This window comes from Salvelinus alpinus, chromosome 14 (assembly GCF_045679555.1).
Source record: "Salvelinus alpinus chromosome 14, SLU_Salpinus.1, whole genome shotgun sequence".
NCBI classification, from domain to species: Eukaryota; Metazoa; Chordata; class Actinopteri; order Salmoniformes; family Salmonidae; genus Salvelinus; species Salvelinus alpinus.
Window position 1 is genome coordinate 54,378,340 of NC_092099.1, and position 27,808 is coordinate 54,406,147.

Genomic DNA, 27,808 nt, shown 5'->3' on the forward strand with positions numbered 1-27,808 from the left:
ATTGAGTGTGGCCCCTGGCCCTCTGCTGCTGTGGTCATCTCAACTCAGCTCATCACTTCATCCTGAGTTCCCAGACCAAACCAGACCTACTGTAGCTTCCACGACCAGACCAGACCTAGCCTCCTGGACCAGACCAGACCAGACCTAGCCTCCTGGATCAGACCAGACCTAGCCTCCTGGACCAGACCAGACCAGACCTAGCCTCCTGGATCAGACCAGACCTAGCCTCCTGGACCAGACCAGACCAGACCTAGCCTCCTGGACCAGACCAGACCAGACCTAACCTCCTGGACCAAACCAGACCAGACCTAGCCTCCTGGACCAGACCAGACCAGACCTAGCCTCCTGGACCAGACCAGACCAGACCTAGCCTCCTGGACCATATCAGACCAGACCTATCCTCCTGGACCAGACCTAGCCTCCTGGACCAGACCAGACCAGACCTAGCCTCCTGGACCAGACCAGACCTAGCCTCCTGGACCAGACCAGACCCAGCCTCCTTGACCAGACCAGACCTAGCCTCCTGGATCAGACCAGACCTAGCCTCCTGGACCAGAGCAGACCTAGCCTCCTGGACCAGAGCAGACCTAGCCTCCTGGACCAGACCAGACCTAGCCTCCTGGACCAGACCAGACCCAGCCTCCTGGACTAGACCAGACCTAGCATCCTGGACCAGACCAGACCAGACCTAACCTCCTGGACCAGAGCAGACCTAGCCTCCTGGACCAGACCAGACCTAGCCTCCTGGACCAGACCAGACCCAGCCTCCTTGACCAGACCAGACCTAGCCTCCTGGATCAGACCAGACCTAGCCTCCTGGACCAGAGCAGACCTAGCCTCCTGGACCAGACCAGACCTAGCCTCCTGGACCAGACCAGACCCAGCCTCCTGGACTAGACCAGACCTAGCATCCTGGACCAGACCAGACCAGACCTAACCTCCTGGACCAGACCAGACCTAGCCACCTGGACCAGACCTATCCTTCTGGACTAGACCAGACCAGACCTAACCTCCTGGACCAGACCAGACCAGACCCAGCCTCCTGGACCAGACCAGCTTTATTATTTACTCCCTAATTACTATCCCTCTCTTTAGCTCTTTCTTTTGCACACGCTCTCTCTCCATCCCAGCTCCCTGACATTTGGCTCATTTCAATTCAATTCAATTCAAGGGGCTTTATTGGCATGGGAAACATATGTTAACATTGCCAAAACAAGTGAAGTAGATAATAAACAAACATGAAATAAACAATACAAATTAACAGTAAACATTACACTCACAGAAGTTCCAAACGTATAAAGACATTTCAAATGTCATATTATGTCTATATACAGTGTTTTAACGATATGCAAATAGAGTGTTTGTTCTTCACTGGTTGCCCTTTTCTTGTGGCAACAGGTCACAAATCTTGCTGCTGTGATGGCACACTGTGGTATTTCACCCAGTAGATATGGTAGTTTATCAAAATTGGGTTTGTTTTCGAATTCTTTGTGAATCTGTGTAATCTGAGGGAAATATGTGTCTCTAATATGGTCATACATTTGGCAGGAGGTTAGGAAGTGCAGCTCAGTTTCCACCTCATTTTGTGGGCAGTGTGCACATAGCCTGTCTTCTCTTGAGAGCCAGGTCTGTCTACGGCGGCCTTTCTCAATAGCAAGGCTATACTCACTGAGTCTGTACATAGTCAAAGCTTTCCTTAAGTTTGGGTCAGTCACAGTGGTCAGGTATTCTGCCACTGTGTACTCTCTGTTTAGGGCCAAATAGCATTCTAGTTTGCTCAGTTTTTTTGTTAATTCTTTCCAATGTGTCAAGTAATTATCTTTTTGTTTTCTCATGATTTGGTTGGGTCTAATTGTGTTACTGTCCAGGGTCTCTGTGGGGTCTGTTTATGTTTGTGAACAGAGCCCCAGGACCAGTTGCTTAGGGGACTCTTCTCCAGTTTCATCTCTCTGTAGGTGATGTCTTTGTTATGGAAGGTTTGGGAATCACTTCCTTTTAGGTGGCTGTAGAATTGAACAGCCTAATTCTGCTCCATGCATTATTTGGTGTTTTACATTGTACACAGAGGATATTTTTGCCGAATTCTGCATGCAGAGTCTCAATTTCCCTTTTTGTGAATTCTTGGTTGATGACCGGACCCCAGACCTCACAACAATAAAGGGCAATGGGTTCTATAAGTGATTCAAGTATTTTTTGCCAGATACTAATTGGTATGTCGAATTTTATGTTCCTTTTAATGGCATAGAAGACCCTTCTTGCCTTGTCTCTCAGATCGTTCACAGCTTTGTGGAAGTTACCTGTGGCGGTAATGTTTAGGCTGAGGTGTGTATAGGTTTTTGTGTGCTCTAGGGCAGGTATTCCCAAACTGGGGTAATGCCATCTGGGGTACGACAAATAAAAATGTGATTCAAATGTTCTTACATTTTTTTCTCCTTAACATTTTCAAACAATCCATATATATTTTCCTTCCTGGCTATACATTTGGGTGAGGTTTTTTTCTCGCCTTAGTACTCTCGTTTCACTGCCAAAAATAAAATGAAACCATCTAGTGTTCAGCAAAATAACAACACAATGTCAAATACAGGTAGCCTAGTGAAATAATTAATATCCAATCACATTAACTGTTACTCTCTCGCAGGAATTCCACTAATGGTCCGTATGTAGCCAAACGTAGCTGCTGCTCATGTTGGTATCTGTACTGATGGCGCAAAAGCCATGACAGGGAGACATAGTGGAGTGGTAACACGCATGCAAGAAGTTGCTCCTGACGCCACTTGGGTACACTGCAGCATCCACCGAGAGGCTCTTGCTGCCAAGGGAATGCCTGACAGCTTGAAAGACGTTTTGGACCCTACAGGGAACATTTTTAACTTTGTTAATGAAGGCCCCTGAACTCTCGGGTATTTTCTGCACTATGCAATGATATGGTCAGCAACCATGTAACGCTTTTACAACATACAGAAGAAGTGCGCTGGTTATCATTGAATTGAGTGACGAGCTTAAAGTTTTCTTTACTGACCATAATTTTCACTTGTTTGACCGCTTGAATGATGACGAGTTTCTCACACGACTGGCCTATCTGGGTGATGTTTTTTCTCTCCTGAATGATCTGAATCTAAGATTACAGGGACTCTCTGCAACTATATTCAATGTGCGGGACAAAATTGAGGCTATGATTAAGAAGTTGGAGCTCTTCTCTGTCTGCATTAACAAGGACAACACACAGGTCAACACACAACATGAAATAATAAGAATCAAAATTGTCAACGGGACAACAGTAACAACAATAACCAAGGGTCAAAATAACCATACATTGAACAATAACAATAAGCATACAGTAGAGGACATGTGCAAGTTGATTGGTCTGTCAGACACTGTCCCTCATCTTATGGCAGGCAGCAATGTAGTGCGCTGCCAACCCACAGCTCTCTGCGTCCTCCACCAACAGGACGGATAGCCTACTCTCATCAGAGAGGTCTTTACCTTGAATAAGGGTTTCAAATTTGGGGAAATTACACTCTAATTGTTTTATATTTAAAAAAAATTGTCAGGAAATTTGTCTCTCTCTCAATTAAATTTAATATCTCCCTCTCTCTCACTCTCTCTCTCTCTGTCTCGCTCTCACTCACTAAATTCAATGTAATCTCCCTCTCTGTCTCTCTCTCTCAATTCAATTTAATCTCCCCCCTCTCTCTCTTTCTCTCTCTCTCTCTCTCTCAATTCAATGTAATCTATCTCTCTCTCTCTCTCTCAATTAAATTTACTCTCTCTCTCTCTCTCTCAATTCAAATTTCTCTCTCTCTCTCTCTCTCTCTCTCTCTCTCTCTCTCTCTCTCTCTCTCTCTCTCTCTCTCTCTCTCTCTCTCTCTCATACTCTCTCTCTGTATATATCTCCCTCTCAATTTTCTCTCTCTCACAATTAAAATTTCTCTCTCACTCTCTCTCTCATACTCTCTCTCTGTATATATCTCCCTCTCTTTTTCTCTCTCTCTCCCTACCTGCTCTTCAGCTCTCTCCCTCCTTCTCTCTTTCCCACCACCTTCTCTCTCTCCCCGCGCTTCTCTCCAGCTTCTCTCCAGAACACTCTAACTGACCTCCAGGCAGGTCTTCAGGGGTGACTCTGGAACAACTCTTAAACCCTGTGCCTAGTTGGCACAGTCCAGGCAGACTAACTGCAGCTCTGCTCTGTCTCTGTCTCTGTACTCCTCTAATCTTAATGAAGTCCTTCACTAACTGCCACTGCTTCACTCCCCTAGCAGTTTGGGAGGCTGTGTGTGTACCGGTGCTGTTGGATGGTGCCCTGAGGAGCTCTGAGGAAGCAAAATGGAATGCATGTAGATTGATAATGCCCTGAGGAGCTCTGAGGAAGCAAAATGGAATGCATGCAGATTGATAATGCCCTGAGGAGCTCTGGGGAAGCTAAATGGAATGCATGTAGATTGATAATGCCCTGAGGAGCTCTGGGGAAGCTCTGGCTCCCTACAGGGGACAGTCACACCAGGCTCCCTACAGGGGACAGTCACACCAGGCTCCCTACAGGGGACAGTCACACCAGGCTCCCTACAGGGGACAGTCACACCAGGCTCCCTACAGGGGACAGTCACACCAGGCTCCCTACAGGGGACAGTCACACCAGGCTCCCTACAGGGGACAGTCACACCAGGCCCCCTACAGGGGGCAGTCACACCAGGCTCCCTACAGGGGACAGTCACACCAGGCTCCCTACAAGGGACAGTCACACCAGGCTCCCTACAGGGGACAGTCACACCAGGCTCCCTACAGGGGACAGTCACACCAGGCTCCCTACAAGGGACAGTCACACCAGGCTCCCTACAGGGGACAGTCACACCAGGCTCCCTACAGGGGATAGTCACACCAGGCCCCCTACAGGGGACAGTCACACCAGCCTCCCTACAGGGGATAGTCACACCAGGCCCCCTACAGGGGACAGTCACACCAGGCTCCCTACAGGGGATAGTCACACCAGGCTCCCTACAGGGGACAGTCACACCAGCCTCCCTACAGGGGATAGTCACACCAGCCTCCCTACAGGGGACAGTCACACCAGGCTCCCTACAGGGGACAGTCACACCAGCCTCCCTACAGGGGATAGTCACACCAGGCCCCCTACAGGGGATAGTCACACCAGGCTCCCTACAGGGGACAGTCACACCAGGCCCCCTACACACGACCACCAGGCTCCCTACAGGGGACAGTCACACCAGGCTCCCTACAGGGGACAGTCACACCAGGCTCCCTACAGGGGACAGTCACACCAGGCTCCCTACAGGGGACAGTCACACCAGCCTCTCTACAGGGGACCACCAGAGGTTCCCTACAGGGGACAGTCACACCAGGTTCTCTACAAAGGGACCACCAGCCTCCCTACAGGGGACAGTCACACCAGGCTCCCTACAGGGGACAGTCACACCAGGTTCCCTACAGGGGACAGTCACACCATGCTCCCTACAGGGGACAGTCACACCAGGCTCCCTACAGGGGACAGTCACACCAGCCTCCCTACAGGGGACAGTCACACCATGTTCCCTACAGGGGACAATCACACCAGGTTCCCTACAGGGGACAGTCACACCAGGCTCCCTACAGGGGACAGTCACACCATGTTCCCTACAGGGGACAATCACACCAGGTTCCCTACAGGGGACAATCACACCAGGCTCCCTACAGGGGACAGTCACACCAGCCTCCCTACAGGGGACAATCACACCATGTTCCCTACAGGGGACAATCACACCAGGTTCCCTACAGAGGACAATCACACCAGGTTCCCTACAGGGGACAGTCACACCAGCCTACCTACAGGGGACAATCACACCATGTTCCCTACAGGGGACAATCACACCAGGTTCCCTACAGGGGACAATCACACCAGGCTCCCTACAGGGGACAGTCACACCAGCCTCCCTACAGGGGACAGTCACACCAGGCTCCCTACAGGGGACAGTCACACCAGCCTCCCTACAGGGGACAGTCACACCAGCCTCCCTACAGGGGACAATCACACCAGGCTCCCTACAGGGGACAATCACACCAGGCTCCCTACAGGGGACAGTCACACCAGCGGTGGACTCGCACCAACCTGTCACTTCAAAAGCACTCAATGGTCTTGGAGTCTCTGCATTTGCACTTCATATTTATTGTCTCTCATGTCATGTCTCTCTCTCTGTGTGTGTGTTTGGTGGTGGAGAACGTGTCCCCTCCTGTCCCACTGTGAACCTGAGGTGGGAACAGGATGATACTCTTCTCATCAATTAGCTAAAAAAAACATATACGTAAAACCTGGAAATCAGTCAATCCCCCGTAGTTCACACAATGTAATGGTCTAATACTTTATGATCAAAATGGAGAGAGTGTGGGTGACAGAGAGAAACAGAATGGTGCAGTTTGAGACCATGTGGCAGAAAGTGATAAGGGCACTGGAGATAGGGGTGTGGGCTAGTGGGTCTGGGCAGATGTGATGTAGTGATGTTTGTATGATGTAGTCGTTTGTATGTGTATGTTTTGTATTGTTTATAAAATATCCAATTAAATTGTATAAAATAATACAATAACATTTTAAAAATAAAGAATGAGGTGAATCAGCAGACTTGTCTCTTTAGTTTTCCTACAAGTTGGTGTTTGGGCATTCTAGTCATTCTAGTAAAATATGTATTTGTTTACAGACATGTTGTGTTTGAATAAGTGTTAGTCTCAGTCTGTCTCTATGTGTGTCTGTGTGTGTCTGTGTGTGTCTGTGTGTGTCTGTGTGTGTAGTGTGTGTGTTTGGACAGGTACAGTATCTCTATGTGTGTCTGTGTGTGCATGAATAGTTGAAAAAGAGAAGACGTGTGACAGTGGCTGAATAGAACAGATTCAACACAACTGATGTTAAACCCCAGTTAGCCTTTGTATTGATGAGGATTCTCTGCCCTCTTGATTTGGTAGAAGAAAGAGAGCAGTAGCCAATGTTGACACAGGAGAACGTGGCTGCTTGCTTTGTGCAGCCATAACATTCCCACCACTGTCTGTCTGTAGTGGTGCTGCCTATAACCAAATTCAGGGTCTATCTCCATAGCAAGTCCTCCAGACATCCCTATTTGAATTGGTCCACCTGTTTTTGTATTTGCTCCCTAATAACGGTATTACAACTAATTCCTCAGAACTAGCAGAGAAGGAGGCACCAGTCTACAGTTTATCTCTGATCGTCATGGCTCTAAACTCCAGCTACAGGCACTTTCTCAACAAGTGAATCAAAGTGTAAGTGCTTGCTTAGTGGCATACAACATAGCAGAGGAAGAGGATACACATCTAGAGTCTAGGTTCTACATAGCAGAGGAAGAGGATACACATCTAGAGTCTAGGTTCTACATAGCAGAGGAAGAGGATACACATCTAGAGTCTAGGTTCTACATAGCAGAGGAAGAGGATACACATCTAGAGTCTAGGTTCTACATAGCAGAGGAAGAGGATACACATCTAGAGTCTAGGTTCTACATAGCAGAGGAAGAGGATACACATCTAGAGTCTAGGTTCTACATAGCAGAGGAAGAGGATACACATCTAGAGTCTAGGTTCTACATAGCAGAGGAAGAGGATACACATCTAGAGTCTAGGTTCTACATAGCAGAGGAAGAGGATACACATCTAGAGTCTAGGTTCTACATAGCAGAGGAAGAGGATACACATCTAGAGTCTAGGTTCTACATAGCAGAGGAAGAGGATACACATCTAGAGTCTAGGTTTTACATAGCAGAGGAAGAGGATACACATGTAGAGTCTAGGTTCTACATAGCAGAGGAAGAGGATAGACATCTAGAGTCTAGGTTCTACATAGCAGAGGAAGAGGATACACATCTAGAGCCTAGGTTCTACATAGCAGAGGAAGAGGATACACATCTAGAGCCTAGGTTCTACATAGCAGAGGAAGAGGATACACATCTAGAGTCTAGGTTCTACATAGCAGAGGAAGAGGATACACATCTAGAGTCTAGGTTCTACATAGCAGAGGAAGAGGATACACATCTAGAGTCTAGGTTCTACATAGCAGAGGAAGAGGATACACATCTAGAGTCTAGGTTCTACATAGCAGAGGAAGAGGATACACATCTAGAGTCTAGGTTCTACATAGCAGAGGAAGAGGATACACATCTAGAGTCTAGGTTCTACATAGCAGAGGAAGAGGATACACATCTAGAGTCTAGGTTCTACATAGCAGAGGAAGAGGATACACATCTAGAGTCTAGGTTCTACATAGCAGAGGAAGAGGATACACATCTAGAGTCTAGGTTCTACATAGCAGAGGAAGAGGATACACATCTAGAGTCTAGGTTCTACATAGCAACGCAGAGCTTTAGCCAACTGCCAGGGTTGTACAGGCAACGTTTTCTCTCGCCTTCTTTTCTTTTCAAGTGAGAAAAATATCCTGTTAATTGACAACGCGGGAGGGACAAGATTTCTGAGCCTCACACAGAGGTTTCCGTAGAAACTTTGGAAGGCTATTTTGTTCCAATTTGCTCTGTGGTGTTAACTTAAGATCAGAAGCCAAAAGGCCAAATGGTAACTGTACAGTATATTAGCCTGCAAGTTTGATTAATCCAGCTGGAAGGTATATACTGTATCTTTGTCAGATTTATATTCATGAAGTCTATAAATTAAACTACAGTAAATTAGCCTTTACATGTCAGCCTACACTATTTGGTTTACTTGAAAAACTTTAACTGCAATGAACTTGTTTGAGATTTAGTTGGGGTTGGGGAGCCATCTTTTCTCTGTCCCTTTCTCCCTTCACCCACCCCACCCCATGAAACGTAAGAAACTCCAGTTTAAATGCCATTCCAGGTCCACACTCTCACCTCCATTGTAAAAGTTGGCGGTGTGTGTACGAGAGTGTGTGTGGTTCTTTGTGGCACTCCACACTACTTATGGGAAGGAGACGAACGACTGGTGTGAATTGAAAGACTCACCCCTCCCCCGTCTCTGTCTCTCCTCTCTCTCTCTCTCTCTCTCTCTCTCTCCATGAAATAGGTTTCTAAAGGGTAGAACAGTCCTCTCAGCCCATCCCTGTAGCCACAGGACCATGTGCCAGTGATGACTAGCTGGTGAGTACTGTGCTTCGTTCTCTTCTGCTACAGTTTGATCAAGTTTAAAACTTTATCATCCGTTTTTGGGGTTAAAATGGAAATATGTCTTTGGATGCGCGCATGCGCGTATGGATGGGACGCACTGGGAGATAGTAGCTCAGTTTTGTACCGTCAAAACTGTGATTATATGTAGAAGCCAGACAACATAGTTTAATTCAGGCCCTTAAAATCGATAGATGAATATATCCCCAAGTAACTGGGAGAGAGTGAGCGGTGCATTATACACAACAACGATCTGTGTGTAAAGATACACTGAGACTCGACCACAACAAGCCATGGCTTCTCTTGGAGGAAAGGACAAAGAACAACTTGGAGATGCAAATTAGAGCAGCGAACAGCTGAAGGATATCCAGGAAAACATGCTTTCAATGCTCTTAATACTCACCAAAAGAAACAAACTGTTACAATCTGTAGTTAAAAAAGTGTATTTGCTCAAAAGGAAAGTAGAGCCTATCTTGTCAGACATGTATATACAGGATGGGCACGTGGACGATCAAGACAACAAAATTGGCCTTCTGGAAACAAAGGTGCAAACTTTAGAAGATTAGCTGGATCAGCTAGAAAACAGATTGAGACAAAATAATATAAGAATATTGTCCCTACCGGAAGACGAGGACAAAGGGGACCTTTCCAGCTACGTGATCAAACTGATATCGGAGGAGCTTGGCGAGGATGTATCACCAGAGGATATGGAGCGATGCCATCGGATCGGCGTGAGGCAGAAGAACTCTAGATACCCTCGCATGGTAATATTTAAGCTTTGGAACTATCAGATCAAAGTCAACATTCTGAGGGCACAGTGGGGGAAAGGAGATCAAGATCCAGGGCCAGTCCTTTTGATTGATCCAGGACATGTCTACTAGGCTGAGTTAAAGGCCTGAACAGGTTGCAGGAAACCTTTCCAGTTGAAAGAGAGCCCAGTGCCCTGAGGAGAGGTGGAAAAAACACACTAGGCTACATACAGTGATGCCCAAGACCAGCTTATCGTAAATTGAGAAAATATTCCTTCCAATACAATCTGAACTCTATTGTCCCCAAGTAACTGTTCTTCTCCAGGAAGTAACAATATAATTAGCCTATGCCAATGAGATACATGGACACTGAAAGGACAATATAAAAGAGAATGTAAGTCAATAATAGTAAAAAATTGGTCTATGGATGTGTGTGCGTGCGCGCGCGCGTGTGTGCGTGCGTGCGCGCGTGTGTGCGTGTGTGTGTTTGTGTGTGTGTGTGTGTGTGTGTGTGTGTGTGTGTGTGTGTGTGTGTGTGTGTGTGTGTGTGTGTGTGTGTGTGTGTGTGTGTGTGTGTGTGTGTGTGTGTGTGTGTGTGTGTGTATGGGTATGTATCTGTGCATATGAATGGGAGACTGAAGGAGGGTGAATATGTGTAGGATGGCGGAGGAGAATGGGTGTGCTGAGGCACAGATATATGTTGTGTGTGAATGAAGGAGAATGGGTGTGCTGAGGCACAGATATATGTTGTGTGTGAATGAAGGAGAATGGGTGTGCTGAGGCACAGATATGTTGTGTGTGAATGAAGGAGAATGGGTGTGCTGAGGCACAGATATATGTTGGTTATTACTGCATTGTCGGAACTAGAAGCACAAGCATTTCGCTACACTCGCATTAACATCTGCTAACCATGTGTATGTGACAAATAAAATGTGATTTGATTTGATTTGATGTTGTGTGTGAATGAAGGAGACTGGATAAGTAAGTATATGTATAGAGGGTTGTAAATGTGTTTGAGAAGAAGGGGGGGAGAAAGAAAGAGGTTGGGATAAACTTGGCCTGGGTGGGTAAGGGAGGGCAAGGAAGGGAGGTGGTTGGTGGGTAAGGATGGGAGGGTGGGGCAAGCTTGACTTGGGGAGACAAGGGGGAGTAAAGATTGGAGGTGGGGATAAGCTTGTCTTGGGGGGACAAGGGGGAGTAAAGATGGGAGGTGGGGATAAGCTTGTCTTGGGGGGGACAAGGGGGAGTAAAGATTGGAGGTGGGGATAAGCTTGTCTTGGGGGGACAAGGGGGAGTAAAGATGGGAGGTGGGGATAAGTTTGTCTTGGGGGGACAAGGGGGAGTAAAGATGGGAGGTGGGGATAAGCTTGTCTTGGGGGGACAAGGGGGAGTAAAGATAGGAGGTGGGGATAAGCTTGTCTTGGGGGGACAAGGGGGAGTAAAGATGGGAGGTGGGGATAAGCTTGTCTTGGGGGGACAAGGGGGAGTAAAGATGGGAGGTGGGGATAAGCTTGTCTTGGGGGGGACAAGGGGGAATAAAGATGGGAGGTGGGGATAAGCTTGTCTTGGGGGGACAAGGGGGAGTAAAGATGGGAGGTGGGGATAAGCTTGTCTTGGGGAGACAAGGGGGAGTAAAGATGGGAGGTGGGGATAAGCTTGTCTTGGGGGGGAAAGGGGGAGTAAAGATGGGAGGTGGGGATAAGTTTGTCTTGGGGGGACAAGGGGGAGTAAAGATGGGAGGTGGGGATAAGCTTGTCTTGGGGGGGGCAAGGGGGAGTAAAGATGGGAGGTGGGGATAAGCTTGTCTTGGGGGGGCAAGGGGGAGTAAAGATGGGAGGTGGGGATAAGCTTGTCTTGGGGGGACAAGGGGGAGTAAAGATGGGATGTGGGGATAAGCTTGTCTTGGGGGGACAAGGGGGAGTAAAGATGGGAGGTGGGGATAAGTTTGTCTTGGGGGGACAAGGGGGAATAAAGATGGGAGGTGGGGATAAGCTTGGCTTGGGGGGGACAAGGGGAGTAAAGATGGGAGGTGGGGATAAGCTTGTCTTGGGGGGACAAGGGGGAGTAAAGATGGGAGGTGGGGATAAGTTTGTCTTGGGGGGACAAGGGGGAATGAAGATGGGAGGTGGGGATAAGTTTGTCTTGGGGGGGAAAGGGGGAGTAAAGATGGGAGGTGGGGATAAGTTTGTCTTGGGGGGGACAAGGGGGAGTAAAGATGGGAGGTGGGGATAAGTTTGTCTTAGGGTGGACAAGGGGGAGTAAAGATGGGAGGTGAGGATAAGCTTGTCTTGGGGGGGACAAGGGGGAGTAAAGATGGGAGGTGGGGATAAGCTTGTCTTGGGGGGGACAAGGGGGAGTAAAGATGGGAGGTGGGGATAAGCTTGTCTTGGGGGGGACAAGGGGGAGTAAAGATGGGAGGTGGGGATAAGCTTGGCTTGGGGGGACAAGGGGGAGTAAAGATGGGAGGTGGGGATAAGCTTGTCTTGGGGGGGCAAGGGCGAGTAAAGATGGGAGGTGGGGATCAGCTTGGCTTGGGTGGGATAAAGGGGGAGAAGCGGGAGGGGGTGGTGGAGAGGGATGGATTTGGATTGGGAGAGAGAGAAGGAAGGACTTAATTATACTACAATGCCATTGTATTTTTTTAAATTTTAAACCTGTTGTAAAATGAATAAGAGTTCTGGACAGATTAGGAAAGGATGTCAAATCATTATTTTTCCATTTTTTCATTACAATTAAGACTTAATTGTGGTTATTGGTGAGAATGGAGAGGGGCTATATCCGGGGATTGGGATTGTTTGCTGGGAGGGCATCACACACTTCTTTGAGGTGTGCGTGGGGCCTCCACTCATCCCATTTCAATCTCTCAGAGGACCCACTCACCCCAAATAGACCCCATCCAGCCACTATATGTTTCTTAAATTCATAAGGTAATACAAACCAACCACAGTACTTAAGTGGCAGTCTTTCTTCAACTCAAGTATTTTCTTCAAATGTGTGTACAATGTATATATCGTATCCACAGTTTATTTTAGGTAAATTAGGAGAAGAATCGGAACTAAAAAGCAAACCTGGTGTTTTTAGATAAAATTCATGCTATATTAGATCAAATACAGACAGGAACGATTATTTAGCAGGTGACAAATTATAAATTCGATATTGATTGACAGATGTAGTAATAAAAAAGTCAAATTTTGTCAAATGCCTTTATGGTGTACATTAGGGGAATGATAATCTCCTACTCAGCAAAAGTTAAATCTGATATTGAAATTAAAATTAAATCTAAATAAATCACTATCTTAGAAAAAGCCCATAAAAAATCTTTACAAGGTAAAGAAGAAAACAACATTTCTGAATTTAAGCAGGGATACGATATTTTACTTCTGAAGAAAGCTGACAACTACAAGTTAAACTCAAACAAAGCATACTACTTAATGGCAAATAAACCTGAATATTTTGCAGCTCTCACAAAAACGAATACATGCTAAACCAGTTATAATTTTAAAAGATAAAGATACAGAAGCGGTAATTAGAAACAACAACGATATTAAGGATAATTTTAACAGCTTCTATGAAAAATTTATATAAATGAGAATTAAACAACAGTTGGACGGATCCTATAGCCTTCTTAAACTGAACAACTCCGAAGCAATTATCAGAAGACAAAAAATGAGCACTAAGTACAGAGATCCCCCCAAGAAGAAGTGTTAGGTACAGTTAGAACGTTCACACGGAGAAAAGCACCAAGAATGGATGACTTTCCCATAGAATTCTATTCAACATTTTGGGTCAAAGTAGTATTTACATAAATGACAACAGACATGTCACTCAATTGAGTACTTCCTAGTTCCTTGTATCAAACAGTTATTTCCAATATATTAAAAGCAGGAAAATCTGGAGAGTCCCCTGCTGATTATAGACTCATGAGTTAAATCAAATCAACTCAAATCAAATCAAATTGTATTTGTCACATACACATGGTTAGCAGATGTTATTGCGAGTGTAGCGAAATGCTTGTGCTTCTAGTTCCAACCATGCAGTAATATCTAACAAGTAATCTAACCTAACAATTTCACAACAACTACCTTATACACACAAGTGTAAAGGAATGAATAAGAATATGTTACATCAAAATATATGAATGAGCGATGGCCGAACAGCATAGGCAAGATGCAGTAGATGGTATAAAGTAAAGGATATACATATGAGATGAGTAATGTAGGGTATGTAAACATTATATAAAGTGGCATTGTTTAAAGTGGCGAGTGATACATTTATTACATCAATTTTTTCATTATTAAAGTGGCTAGAGATGAGTCAGTATGTTGGCAGCAGCCACTCAATGTTAGTGATGGCTGTTTAACAGTCTGATGGCCTTGAGATAGAAGCTGTTTTTCAGTCTCTCGGTCCCCGCTTTGATGCACCTGTACTGACCTCGCCTTCTGAATGATAGCGGGGTGAACAGGCAGTGGCTCGGGTGGTTGTTGTCCTTGATGATCTTTTTGGCCTTCCTGTGACATCGAGTGGTGTAGGTGTCCTGGAGGGCAGGTAGTTTGCCCCCGGTGATACGTTGTGCAGACCTCACTACCCTCTGGAGAGCCTTACGGTTGTGGGCGGAGCAGTTGCCGTACCAGGAGGTGATACAGCTCGACAGGATGCTCTTGATTGTGCATCTGTAAAAGTTTGTGAGTGTTTTTGGTGACAAGCCAAATTTCTTCAGCCTCCTGAGGTTGAAGAGGCGCTGCTGCACCTTCTCCACCACGCTGTCTGTGTGGGTGGACCATTTCAGTTTGTCCGTGATGTGTACGCCGAGGAACTTAAAACTTTCCACCTTCTCCATTACTGTCCCGTCGATGTGGATAGGGGGGTGCTCCCTCTGCTGTTTCCTGAAGTCCACGATCATCTCCTTTGTTTTGTTGACATTGAGTGTGAGGTTATTTTCCTGACACCACACTCCGAGGGCCCTCACCTCCTCCCTGTAGGCCGTCTCGTCGTTGTTGGTAATCAAGCCTACCACTGTAGTGTCGTCTGCAAACTTGATGATTGAGTTGGAGGCATGCATGGCCACGCAGTCGTGGGTGAACAGGGAGTATGAGGGCTGAGAACGCACCCTTGTGGGGCCCCAGTGTTGAGGATCAGCGGGGTGGAGATGTTGTTACCTACCCTCACCACCTGGGGGCGGCCCGTCAGGAAGTCCAGGACCCAGTTGCACAGGGCGGGGGCGAGACCCAGGGTCTCGAGCTTAATGACGAGTTTGGAGGGTACTATGGTGTTAAATGCTGAGCTGTAGTCGATGAACAGCCTTCTTACATAGGTATTCCTCTTGTCCAGATGGGTTAGGGTAGTGTGTAGTGTGATTGCGATTGCGTCGTCTGTGGACCTATTGGGGCGGTAAGGAAATTGGAGTGGGTCTAGGGTGTCAGGTAGGGTGGAGGTGATATGGTCCTTGACTAGTCTCTCAAAGCACTTCATGATGACGAAAGTGAGTCCTACGGGGCGATAGTCATTTAGCTCAGTTACCTTCACTTTCTTGGGAACAGGAACAATGGTGGTCCTCTTGAAGCATGTGGGAACAGCAGACTGGGATAAGGATTGATTGAATATGTCCGTAAACACACCAGCCAGCTGGTCTGCGCATGCTCTGAGGACGCGGCTGGGCATGCCGTCTGGGCCGGCAGACTTGCGAGGGTTAACATGTTTAAATGTTTTACTCACGTTGGCTGCAGTGAAGAAGAGCCCGCAGGTTTTGATAGCGGGCCGTGTCAGTGGCACTGTGTTGTCCTCAAAGCGAGCAAAGAAGTTGTTTAGTTTGTCTGGGAGCAAGACATCATGGTCCGCGACGGGGCTGGTTTTCCTTTTGTAGTCAGTGATTGACTGTAGACCCTGCCACATACCTCTCGTGTCTGAGCCGTTGAATTGCGACTCTACTTTGTCTCTATACGGATGTTTAGCTTGTTTGATTGCCTTGCGGAGGGAATAGCTACACTGTTTGTATTCGGTCATGTTTCCGGTAACCTTGCCCTGATTAAAAGCAGTGGTTCACGCATTCAGTTTTGCATGAATGCTGCCATCAATCCACGGTTTCTGGTTGGGGAATGTTTTAAAAGAGGCTGTGGGTACAACATCACCGATGCACTTGCTAATAAACTCGCTCACCGAATCAGCCTATTCAATGTTATTGTCCGACGCTATGCGGAACATATCCCAGTCCACGTGATCGAAGCAATCTTGAAGCGTGGAATCTGATTGGTCGGACCAGCGTTGAACAGACCTGAGCACGGGCGCTTCCTGTTTTAGTTTCTGTCTATAGGCTGGGAGCAACAAAATGGAGTCGTGGTCAGATTTTCAGAAAGGAGGGCGGGGGAGCGCTTTATGTGCGTCGCGGAAGTTAGAATAACAATGATCCGGGGTTTTGCCAGCCCGGGTCGCGCATTTGATATGCTGATAAAATTTAGGGAGCCTTGTTTTCAGATTAGCCTTGTTAAAAGCCCCAACTACATTAAATGCAGCCTCAGCATATGTGGTTTCCAGTTTACATAGAGTCAAATGAAGTTCTTTCAGGGCCATCAATGTGTCTGCTTGGGGCGGGATATACACTACTGTGATTATGATCGAAGAGAATTCTCTTGGTAGATAATGCGGTCGGCATTTGATTGTAAGGAATTCTAGGTCAGGTGGAACAAAAGGACTTGAGTCCCTGTATGTTGTTATGATCACACCACGTCTTGTTAATCATAAGGCATACACCCCCGCCCTTCTTACCAGAGAGATGTTTGTTTCTGTCGGCGCGATGCGTGAAGAAGCCAGGTGGCTGTATCGACTCTGATGGCGTATCCCGAGTAAGCCATGTTTCCGTGAAACGAAGAACGTTACAATCTCTGATGTCTCTCTGGAAAGCAACCCTTACTCGGATTTCGTCTACCTTGTTGTCAAGAGACTGGACATTGGCTAGTAGTATTCTCAGGAGCGGTGCGCGATGTGCCCGTCTACGGAGCCTGACCAGAAGACCGCCCCGTCTGCCCCTTCTGCGGCGTTGTTGTTTTGGGTCGCCGGCTGTGATCCGATCCATTGTCCTGAGTGGTGGACCAAACAGAGGAACCGCTTCGGAAAAGTTGTATTTCTGGTCGTAATGTTGGTGAGTTGACGTTGCTCTTATATCCAATAGTTCCTCCCGACTGTATGTAATAAAACCTAATATTTCCTGGGGTAGCAATGTAAGAAATAACACATAAAAAAACTAAATACTGCATAGTTTCCAAGGAACGCGAAGCGAGGCAGACATCTCTGTCGGCGCCGGAAGCAGTCAAATAATAACGAAGCTTATCAGCAATAGAATGGCAAAACTCTTACCAGACTTGATACATATCAATCAAACAGGGTTTATTAAAAATAGACATTTACAAACAAATACAATAAAAATATGCAGTTTAATACAATATGCAAAAAAAACAAGATATACTGTAGATTTATCAATAATGTCGATGCTGAAAAGGCCTTTGACCATCTTGAATGACATTTTCTATTCAAAACTTTCCAGCAGAAATAATACGTTTAATAAAACTGTTGTATAAATGTCCTAAAGCAAAAAATCTACAGAAATAATACAATATCTAATGAAATTGCTTTAGAAAGGAGCACAAGGGATGTCCCCTCTTCCCCCTCCTGTTTGCACTGGCTTGCAGAAAGAATTCGACAGGATCCAAACGTAACTGGTATCAGTATTAGTAAACATGAATATAAGATACATTTATTTGCAGATGATCTCCTGATATACCTGATCAGTATTGAAAACTCAATGCCCCCGTTGAGAAATATATAATATATATAACATAAAATATATGTGAAAACCCCCCGAAATAATGGCAATAGAATGTCATTTTAAACTCTCCGCACATAACTTTCAATGTGCGTTTGTAGACGTTTTCAGGTTGTGATTGATCTTGGTATTGGTCTTGGTATTAGATAGGACAGTGTTTAGTTTCCAACTGCATACCACACGTCCCCTTGTCCCATACCTCTGAGATGGTTGGACCAGTGGAGACCTAACGTAGGAAGCTCGAAGCCATCTATCACTCCATCTCTCTCCATCTATGTCTCTCTGTTTACCCCCCCCCCACCCCCATCCTCCACCTCTTCTTTACAGCCCCTGTAGAAAAGTGACTGAGGCATGGAGCCTTTTATGTGAAAGAGAGGTGGGGTGGTGAGATGGAGAGAGGAGGGGTGGTGATGGAGAGATGGAGAGAGGAGGGGTGCTGATGGAGAGAGGAGGGGTGGTGATGGAGAGATGGAGAGAGGAGGGGTGCTGATGGAGAGAGGAGGGGTGGTGATGGAGAGATGGAGAGAGGAGGGGTGGTGATGGAGAGATGGAGAAAGGATGCTTAAACCTCTCATTCTATCCAGCCTGTTAATGGTGAAGTCCTAGCCCGCAGCTCCTCTCTCTCTATAATATAATATATGCCATTTAGCAGACGCTTTTATCCAAAGTGACTTAAACTCTCTCTCTCTCCTCTCCCTCTTTTCTCTCTTCCGCCCCACAAAAACTGTTTGGCGGAAGGAGGGAGTCCACTAGGGACTTTGTCTAATTGGCTCTACGTGGGCTAATCAAAGAACCAAAGCTCAGAGGTGAAGTGTTTTAAAAATACAGCAAGTGATATATCCTTTCTTCTCTGCTCCTCTCCAAGAATGGTGAAGTTTATGTAATACGTTTTTGTAATAGAGAAGTGTACTTTCAGCTGTAAATTTATCAAAGGCTTTTATACAGCGATAGTTGCCTCTGTAGGGCCAGTACCAGAGGGGGTGCTTCCTTTGAGTGGAAGAATGCCAGACCGGGCAGTAAAGATTTGATTTCATTGAGCCCTTAAAGTTTCACACAACTCTCCAACTACCTGACCCAGTTATCATGATGAGGCGCATGGGCCAACACAGTAGAAAGTCTACCCTATTGAAGGGCCTAGTTGGCTGGCACTGGCTTCTATTCCCCTCCAGTGCGCTGACTCGCCCAGCTTGAGTCGATTTGTGCCCCAAAAGTTTCCCCAAACCGTATCAGTGGACCAGAAAGGCCCCGTCCCATTTGGCCCTTGTGTGAAAGCTTGTCAAGAAGCTCCTTTCTGTTTATTGTTTGAATTATCCTCCTTTCTCCTGGATGTATCTGGACTATCTGGACCCTGAGGAGTGGAGCCCGTGTTTACGTGTTGTCCTTCCTCTCCCTGCTGTTATTTGCTGATATTTGTTTCAGGAAGAGCAGGAAGAAAACAAGCAGCTTTTCAAGTATGAATGGAGGAGTAGAGGATAGCGGGATGAAGGGAGGATGGAGGGAGAGAGAGGAGACCCAGTTTAAGGGCTCATCTCATCTGAAGTTTAGGGGTATGTCCAAAATGGCACCCTCTTCCCTTTATAGTGCACTACTTTTGACCAGGACCAATAGGGCTCTGTTCAAAAGTAGTGCGCTATATAGGGAATAGGATGCCATTTAAGACCCACTCCTGGCCTTAAAGGCTCTGTCTGTTGATGCCCCCCCAGGCAAATTACCACACTGCCTTTGTAGGTCCAGCCATGGTACATTAGTGTGCCTTAAAAACGTGGCCTAGTGCTGCCCATTCAGGGAACAAAGAGAGGGTCCGCTGGCAGAACCTTGGCTGGTTACACAGAGGAGCCATTCACACGGGACGCAGGATCGCAGGGAGCCTTACCAACGATGAGCAAACCTACATCACCGGGAGGGAATCCACCGTGACATACTTTCATGGTAGAACTTGTGGTGGTGAAGATGTCATGATGTCATCGGCTCTCCTCTCCTCTACTTACACAGCCAGGAGATGTTTCCTCCATCTAGTTTCAAGTTGTATTAGTTGTGTGTACGGGATACGCATGGTATACATTGTCCAATGAAATGCTTACTTGCAGGTTCCTTCTCGACAATGCAACAACAATGAGAAATAATAAAAGATAAGAATACAAACATAAAGTAAATGGCTCAGTAGAACAGGCTTTTGTCATCCTTGTGTTGTCATCAGATTTACTTTAGATGCAGCATAACTTTCTTTACAGTTGTCATCGTTTTCCTCGATGGCAGCTTTGCACATTCTTGTTATTCTCTCAACCAGATTCATGAGGTAGACACCTGGAATGCATTTCAATTAACAGGTGTGCCTTGTTAAAAGTTCATTTGTGGAATTTCCTTCCTTCTTAATGCGTTTGAGTCAATCAGCTGTGTTGTGACAAGGTAGGGGTGGTATACAGAAGGTAGCCCTATTTGGTAAAAGACCAAGTCCATATTATGGCAAGAACAGCTCGAATAAGCAAAGAGAAAAGACAGTCCATCATTACTTTATGACATGAAAGTCAGTCAATCTTGAAAATTTCAAGAACTTTGAACGTTTCTTCAACCTTGAACGTTTCTTCAAGTGCAGTCGCAAAAACCATCAAGTGCTACGATGAAACTGGCTCTCATGAGGACCACCACAGGAAAGGACGACCCAAAGTTACCTCTGCTGCACAGGATATGTTCATTAGAGTTCCCAGCCTCAGAAATTGCAGGCCAAATAAATGCTTCACGGAGTTCAAGTAACAGACTCATCTCAACATCAACTGTTCTGAGGAGACTGTGTAAATCAGGCCTTCAAGGTTGAATTGCTGCAAAGAAACCACTACTTAAGGACACCAATAAGATGAAGAGATTTGCTTGGGCCAAGAAACATGAGCAATGGACATTAGACTGGTGGAAATCTGTCCTTTGGTCTGATGAGTCCAAATTTCAGATTTTTGGTTCCAACCGCCGTGTTTTTGTGAGACGCAGAGTAGATGAACGGATGATCTCTGTATGTGTGGTTCCCACCATGAAGCCTGGTGGAGGAGGTGTGATGGTGTGTGGGGGCAGGTAGCCTAGTGGTTACAGCATTGGGCCAGTAACAAAGGGTTGCTGGATCAAATCCCTGAGCTGACAAGGTAACAATATGTCATTCTGAGCAAGGCAGCTAACCCGTGGATGTTGATTAAGGCAGCCCCCCACACTTCTCTGATTCAGAGGTGTTGGGTTAAATGTGGAAGACATTTAACCCAACACCAGTTGTACAACTGACTAGGTATCACCCTTTCTTCTTGCTGGTGACACTGTCTGTGATTTATTTAGAATTCAAGGCACACTTAACCAGCATGGCTACCACAGCATTCTGAAGTGATACGCCATCCCATCTGGTTTGTGCTTAGTGGAACAATCATTTGTTTTTGTATAGGACAATGACCCTAAACACACCTCCAGGTTGTGTAAGGGCTATTTGACCAAAAAGGAGAATGATTGAGTGCCGCATCAGATGACCTGGCCTCCATAATCACCCGACCTCAATTGGGTTGAGATGGTTTGGGATGAGTTGGACCGCAGAGTGAAGGAAAAGCAGCCAACAAGTGCTCAGCATATGTGGGAACTCCTTCAAGACTGTTGGAAAAGCAATCCAGGTGAAGGTAGTTGAGAGAATGACAAGAGTGTGCAAAGCTGTCATCAAGTCAAAGGATTACTTTGAAAAATCTGAAATATAATATATTTGTTTAACACTTTTTTGGTTACTACATGATTCCATGTGTTTTTTCATAGTTTTGATGTCTTCACTATTATTATATAATCTAAAAAATAGTAAAAAATAAAGAAAATTAGTAGGTGTGTCCAAACTTTTGACTAGTAGTGCATATATATATAGTTGAAGTCGAAAGTTTACATACACTTAGGATTTGGCACTACTTTTGTCTTGTGGATAAAGGCCCTGTATTCAGCACCTCAAGCATCTGTTTGTACTATCAGCACCCTCTCACAATATTTCTCCCTTTATAGAGGAAATCGGTAGGGCTGTCCGCTGAGTCCTCTCCTGTTTTATGTAGCCATCAAACCCCTAGACGTCTCCCTGACAGGCGATGAGGGAATGACGGGTAGAAGTCGAGTAGGGCAGGTCCACAAACTGTCTCTGTATGCTGACGGCCTCCTACTGTATATCTCTGACCCCATCACGTCTATCCCAATCGCTATTGATATCATCTCCAGATTTGGCTATGTTTCAGGTTACAAAATACATTTCACAAAAAGCTTACTCTTTCCGCTCAATAAGCAAGCAATAGATCTATCGTTGGATTAATTTCCTTTCAGGGTAGCTCTCAATACTTTCACCTATTTAGGGTTCTGTATGACTTGGAAATTCAAAGACCTGTTAAATTTTTATTTCAAGCCAGCCTTGGAGAAGGCTAAGCAAGACCTCAATCGCTGGTCGACACTCCCAATGTCACTCGCTGGCAGAGTCAACTGGGTCAAGATGGTCGCTGTCAGAGTCAACTGGGTCAAGATGGTCATTATGCCAAGATTCCTGTATCTGTTTGACTATTCCCATCTTTATAGCAAAATAATTTTTTAAAGAACTGGATAGACATATATCTACTTTCATTTAGAATAAAAAGATCCCACGGTTGCGTAAAGCATTTTTGGAGAGGGGGGTCTTTCCCTACCCAATTTCCTCCATTACTATTGGGCTGCTAATATTCACAAGGTAACCTTGTGGGTCTTTACATTTTTAGAGGGGGAAGGACTGGTGTGGTCCCTTATGGAAAAGCACATCGTCCCCGTTCTGCTTAGTCTGTGCACCCCTACCATTAAGCAAACAATACTACTCAAACAACCCTATTGTGAAAGTTCACTCAGGATATGGCGTCAGTTTAGGATTCACTTTGGACATAGACAAGCTATCTCATCCATGCCTTTTATTTCCAACCCACCCTTCACACCCTCTCTCATAGACACAGCCTTCCAGCTATGGTTTCAGAAAGGTTGAAGAGTGTAAAATACCTTTTCCATGACCGTATATTTACCTCCTTTGAACATGTAGTTAGAGAGCACAGTATACCCCAGATGCACTTCTTCAAGTACCTGCAGATTTGTAACTTTACAAGAAAGATTTTCCCCTCATTCTCATCTCTCCCACCCACCAGCTGGCTTGATGAATGTCTGAACCTGGATCCTTATGTAAAGGGACACATTTCTAAGCTATATGACATTATTCAGAATATTGCATGCCCCTCTCTTGACCATGTAAAGCGTTCATGGGAGGGAGAGTTTGGAAGCAAGATTTCCAATATCACTTGGCATTCTGCAATTGACAGGACACACTTATCCTCTGTCTGCATTAGACATGGGTTACTACAGTTTAAAGTATTTCATCACCTACACTTTTAGAGTGACTTGCCAGATTGTATCCAGAAATTGACCCAACCTGCTCTAGATGTCATCAGCCACCCGCCACTCTGTATCACATGTACTGGTCGTGCCCGACACTAGTTCCATTCTTGTTCTCTATCTTTGAGACTTTTTCATATATATGCAATAAGGAAATTGCCCCAGATCTCTGTCGCTATTTTCAGCGTAACCCCCGAAGGGCTTCATCTCTGTAACACCCAAGAAGACGCCATAGCCTTCTCGTCCCTTCTGGCCAGCCAACGTATTATTTTTAAGTGGAAGTCAGGTGCCCCACCATTACATGCTCACAGGGAAGTTATGGCCCATCTTAAACTTGAAAAGCTAAAATATTCCACTCGTGGCTCCTCTCAAAGGTTTTATAAGGTCTGGCAGCAATTTCTCAACTATTTTGAGAGTAACCTCTGCGCTCAGAACTTAATATAGCCTCTGCAACACCCCCAATATCCTTTTATTATTTATATGTATTATTTATATTAACATCCAGATACTTTTATATATTTTTTGTATTGTTCTTTTTTATTATATATACAGTACCAGTCAATAGTTCGGACACATTCAAGTTTTTTTTTTCAAGAGTGTGCAAAGCTGTCATCAAGGCAAAGGGTGGCGCTACTTGGAAGAATCTCAAATATAAAATATATTTTCATTTGTGTAACTTTTTTGGTTACTACATGACTCCATATGAGTTATTTCATAGTATTGATATCTTCACTATTATTCTACAATGTAGAAAATAGTAAAAATAAAGAAAACCCTTGAATGAGTAGGTGTATCCAAACTTTTGACTGGTACTGTATATATATATTTTTTATAATAATTTTTGTCATTTATTTTTTATTTTATATATTTTTTTTTTATTGTCCAACAGCTGTTGCATAGGATAGTTTCAATATAACTTGTTGCTGTATTTATGTTGTTACTGTCCATTATTGTCTGTATTAATATCTACTTTTAAAAACCAATAAAAATGATTGCAATATATAATAGTAGAGACGCAGAGCTAGACAATGGTACACTACAGTTGAGTAACAATGGGGAAGTAATTCTGCTTTGAAAGTTGATAAACTTGTAAAATAATTTTTGAGAAAATGGCCCTTGAATTTTTGGTACACAAACTGGAGAGCTCTTCTTTGTCTACACCCATTCAGCATTGTTCACACCCTCTTAAGCTTAGGCCACACCCATTTCTTTAAGGATTCACATGGATTCACATGGCTATGTACTAAACAACCAAAGATTTAAAGACTCAAGGCTGGTTCGATCCCAGCCGGCTGTGACCGTGAGACCCATGAGGCGGTGCACAATTGGCCCAGCGTTGTCCGGGTTAGGGGAGGGTTTGGCCAGCCGGGATGTCCTTGTCCCATCGCGCTCTAGCGACTCCTTGTGGCGGGCCGGGCGCATGCACGCTGACATGGTTGCCAGTTGTACAGTGTTTTCTCCGATACATTGGTGCCGCTGGCTACCAGGTTAAACGAGCAATGTGTCAAGAAGCAGGGCGGCTTGGTGGGGTCATGTTTCAGAGGACGCACCTCTCCCGAGTCCGTACGGGAGTTGCAGCAATGGGACAAGACTGTAACAACCAATTGGGGAGAAAAAGGGGCAAAAAGTAAAACATTTATAAAAAATAAGAGCATCAAGCGAACCTTGCGAAGATACTGTATGTGACTGTGTGAGGGCGACGTCTTGCATCTCGCTCATCCCAATATCTGCGGTGCTGCTCGTGGCAACGTCATTCCGCTGAGTCCACCTTTAAGATAGATGACTTGAGAGAGCCTGTATATATCTCAGGTGGCCATGGATATATGGATTTTTGATGCTGCTGTTGCCATAGCACTGTATGTGCCCATCCTGTGAAGTTTCAAGGAGACTTGAAAAGCAAGATGGGCAGTGGGGAGAGATGCAGAGATGGGAGGATCTGAGATGCCACCTCCTCTCTTCTTCTCTTCTCCATGGTTGCACAGAGATGTATAATAGTTTTCGGGAACTTCTGAAAGACTTCAGAAATGAGACTGTGTGTCAGGCCTACGGGTGATATCAAGTCACAGGGAATCTATTTCTACATTTTTTGTAAAGGCATCCCATGTAATGAATGTAATGATTTAATCCATATTTGATCACAAATATCACATCGTAAGATTAACTGTAGTGTATTTTCCCCACCATTCATATAATTAGGCATTAACCATACCTCCCAATATAATTTCGGATGCCTTTCACCTCAGAAAAATCCCTCCCTTCAAATCCTGTAACGAGTGTGTTGAGAGTCAGGAAGCAAGTTCAGGGAATGTTTTAATAAATAAAAGAAACAATGAACACGAAACACAAACATCGCACCGACATGAAAACAGAGTCAATAACACCTGAGGAAAGAACCAAGGGGAGTGACAGATATAGGGAAGATAATCAAGGAGGTGATGGAGTCCAGGTGAGTGTCATGAGGCGCTGATGCGTGAGACGATGGTGACAGGTGTGCGGGATAATCAGCAGCCTGATGACCTAGAGGCCGGAGAGGGAGTTTACGTGAAAAATCCTCTCTATTTTAAGTACCCCTAGAAAAGTCACTCCCCTCAAATCAAACATGAAACGTGTGAAAAGTGTGATATGAAGCCATTGACTTACTTCTGTAGGCCTATATTCAGAAATACCCCCAGTCCTCTTTTCCTTTTCCTACAGTCTGACCTCCTCATCAGTAAAGGAAGTTGACATTCTCACCAAATTAATTACTCTGAGGTTTGGGACTGGCTGACTGAGGACATTTCCTCTTATGTCCAGACTCAGAGCCCCCTATTCTCGCTCTCTCTCTCTTTCTCTCTCTCTCGTACGCACTCACTCAGATACTCACTAGCCGCACTCACTCAGATACTCACTAGCCGCACACACACACACACACGCACACACACACACACACACACACACACACACACACACACACACACACACAGATTGTGCCCAGTGGTCCTTTGTGTCTCCCTGGGTTTATCTCAGTATGACCGGCAGATAGAACAGACCTTATTAGCTGAGCTCTCTCTGTGTTCATGTTGCCGTCAGAGAAAAACATTAAACGGACAAAGTACTGTATAAAACCTTGACAATGGTTGAGAAAAGGAAAAGGGAACACGGCACCTTATTACCTTCATAGGGCTCTGGTCAAAAGTAGTGCACTATATAGGGAATAGGGTGCCATTTAGGACTTAGACTGTAATTTCTATAAGCTTTGTCTTCATAAACTATTTGAAAATGAAAATAATAGCTATGTTTTTCTAACCAAAATAACCTGTACTGAAGCTACAGTTTAACTATGGTGAGTAATTGAACCATCTGTTTATGACTAACAAAGAGAGAACAGATTAAAGAATAGAACCAATTTGGCTGCATTTTGTATTGAACAAAAATGTGTTTTTCAGCCAGTAGTCTTTATGTTACAATTACAGTTACACAACAGGCTCCCTCTTCAGAAAGGGAGGGAAAGAGAGAGAGAAAAAAGAGAGTGAGAGAGCGCACTTTGAGGACTTTGAAATCCAACAGGACTTTAAAATCCAACAGTGGAAGTTGAGCTGTTGTACCACAGTGGCTGAGACAATGTAGACAGTGATCATTTCATCTCCACATTTCCTGGCACAAAGCCAGGGTCATGCATCAACATGTCTGTAATGGAAAATCTTGTTGTGAGACCACATGGCAATTAAAGTAGGAATCAGGATGCTTTTCTGTAATTATATCACAATGAATGTAATTATTGTTGTGTGCTTTGCGAGCAGCAACAGTGTTGTTGTTGTTGTCTAATGTATTTAATCAATTGTCGTTGTTGTGTTATTAGGCCTCCCTCCCCTAGCTCTTTCTACTTTAATGAACGTTCTAAATAACGGAACCAGCTTGAAACTAGTTCATTATGTGTTTATAGACTGTTTACTGAGTGCACAAATTGGTTCAAATGAACTAAAACATGCCCTATGTAGACTACTGTGTAGTTACATTTACCATGCCAATTCATTGTTCCATTCTCTGTGTCATGCCTTGTAATTTCACTACTCTGCTGATTGGACCGTATAAAAACAATCTATTTATCCGTTCACATAGTGTGTTATTGGATGTTTTCCACTGATTAGCCTAATAGCAGCCTAAAAAAACATGTTTAGTACACAAATACACAAAGCAATGAAAAAACATAAGTCTTGCCGCAGTGAATGTCAGATCCAGAATGCACTGCTTTCAGGCTATAGTGTTTTGTTTTTGCTCATGCCACGCTCCTTCCTCTCTCTCCAACACCAACAGAGGTTCTGACAGTCCCTAGTAGAAAGGTGATAATGGCTGTTGTTTTCAGATGTTAGTCATTTGTGCTTCACCTCAAACCACAGAGCAGAGTATGTCAGCCAACTACCACATGACTGGGTGTGTGTGTGTGTCGCAAAGAGAGGGGATGCTACAAATCTCATGCCCTGCCACCCCTGTATAAGTGGAAAGCTGAGGGGACCAAGATCACAAGATCAGATAAAAGTGGCCTGAGGAACAATATTACCATCATAATCCTATTAGTCTACATTAATATTATTGTGGCTAACTAGACATTGTTCTGTCATTCAATCTGTCAGCTGACACAGTTCTGCAAGGGGCATCTGAATTAGGCCATTTGAATAACACAATTCAAAGTTGATCGGAAAATTCAAAGACATTTTAAAATATGAAAATTAATCAGGGAATGTTCTCAAAGCCTG

General features: G+C 45.0%; 1 protein-coding gene across 6 annotated transcripts in view; it reads left to right on the plus strand.

Moving 5' to 3' along the window:
• Positions 1–27,808, plus strand: part of sema5ba (sema domain, seven thrombospondin repeats (type 1 and type 1-like), transmembrane domain (TM) and short cytoplasmic domain, (semaphorin) 5Ba) — a 296,903-nt gene that overhangs the window by 33,793 nt on the left and 235,302 nt on the right. For 5 of the 6 annotated variants that reach the window (XM_071341852.1, XM_071341856.1, XM_071341857.1 and 2 more), the window contains exon 2: positions 9,025–9,098. The exons of the other annotated variant lie outside the window; for it this stretch is intronic. The gene's annotated coding sequence lies outside the window, so the exon portion shown is untranslated. The remainder of the gene's footprint in view (positions 1–9,024; positions 9,099–27,808) is intronic. 6 annotated transcript variants of the gene reach the window in all.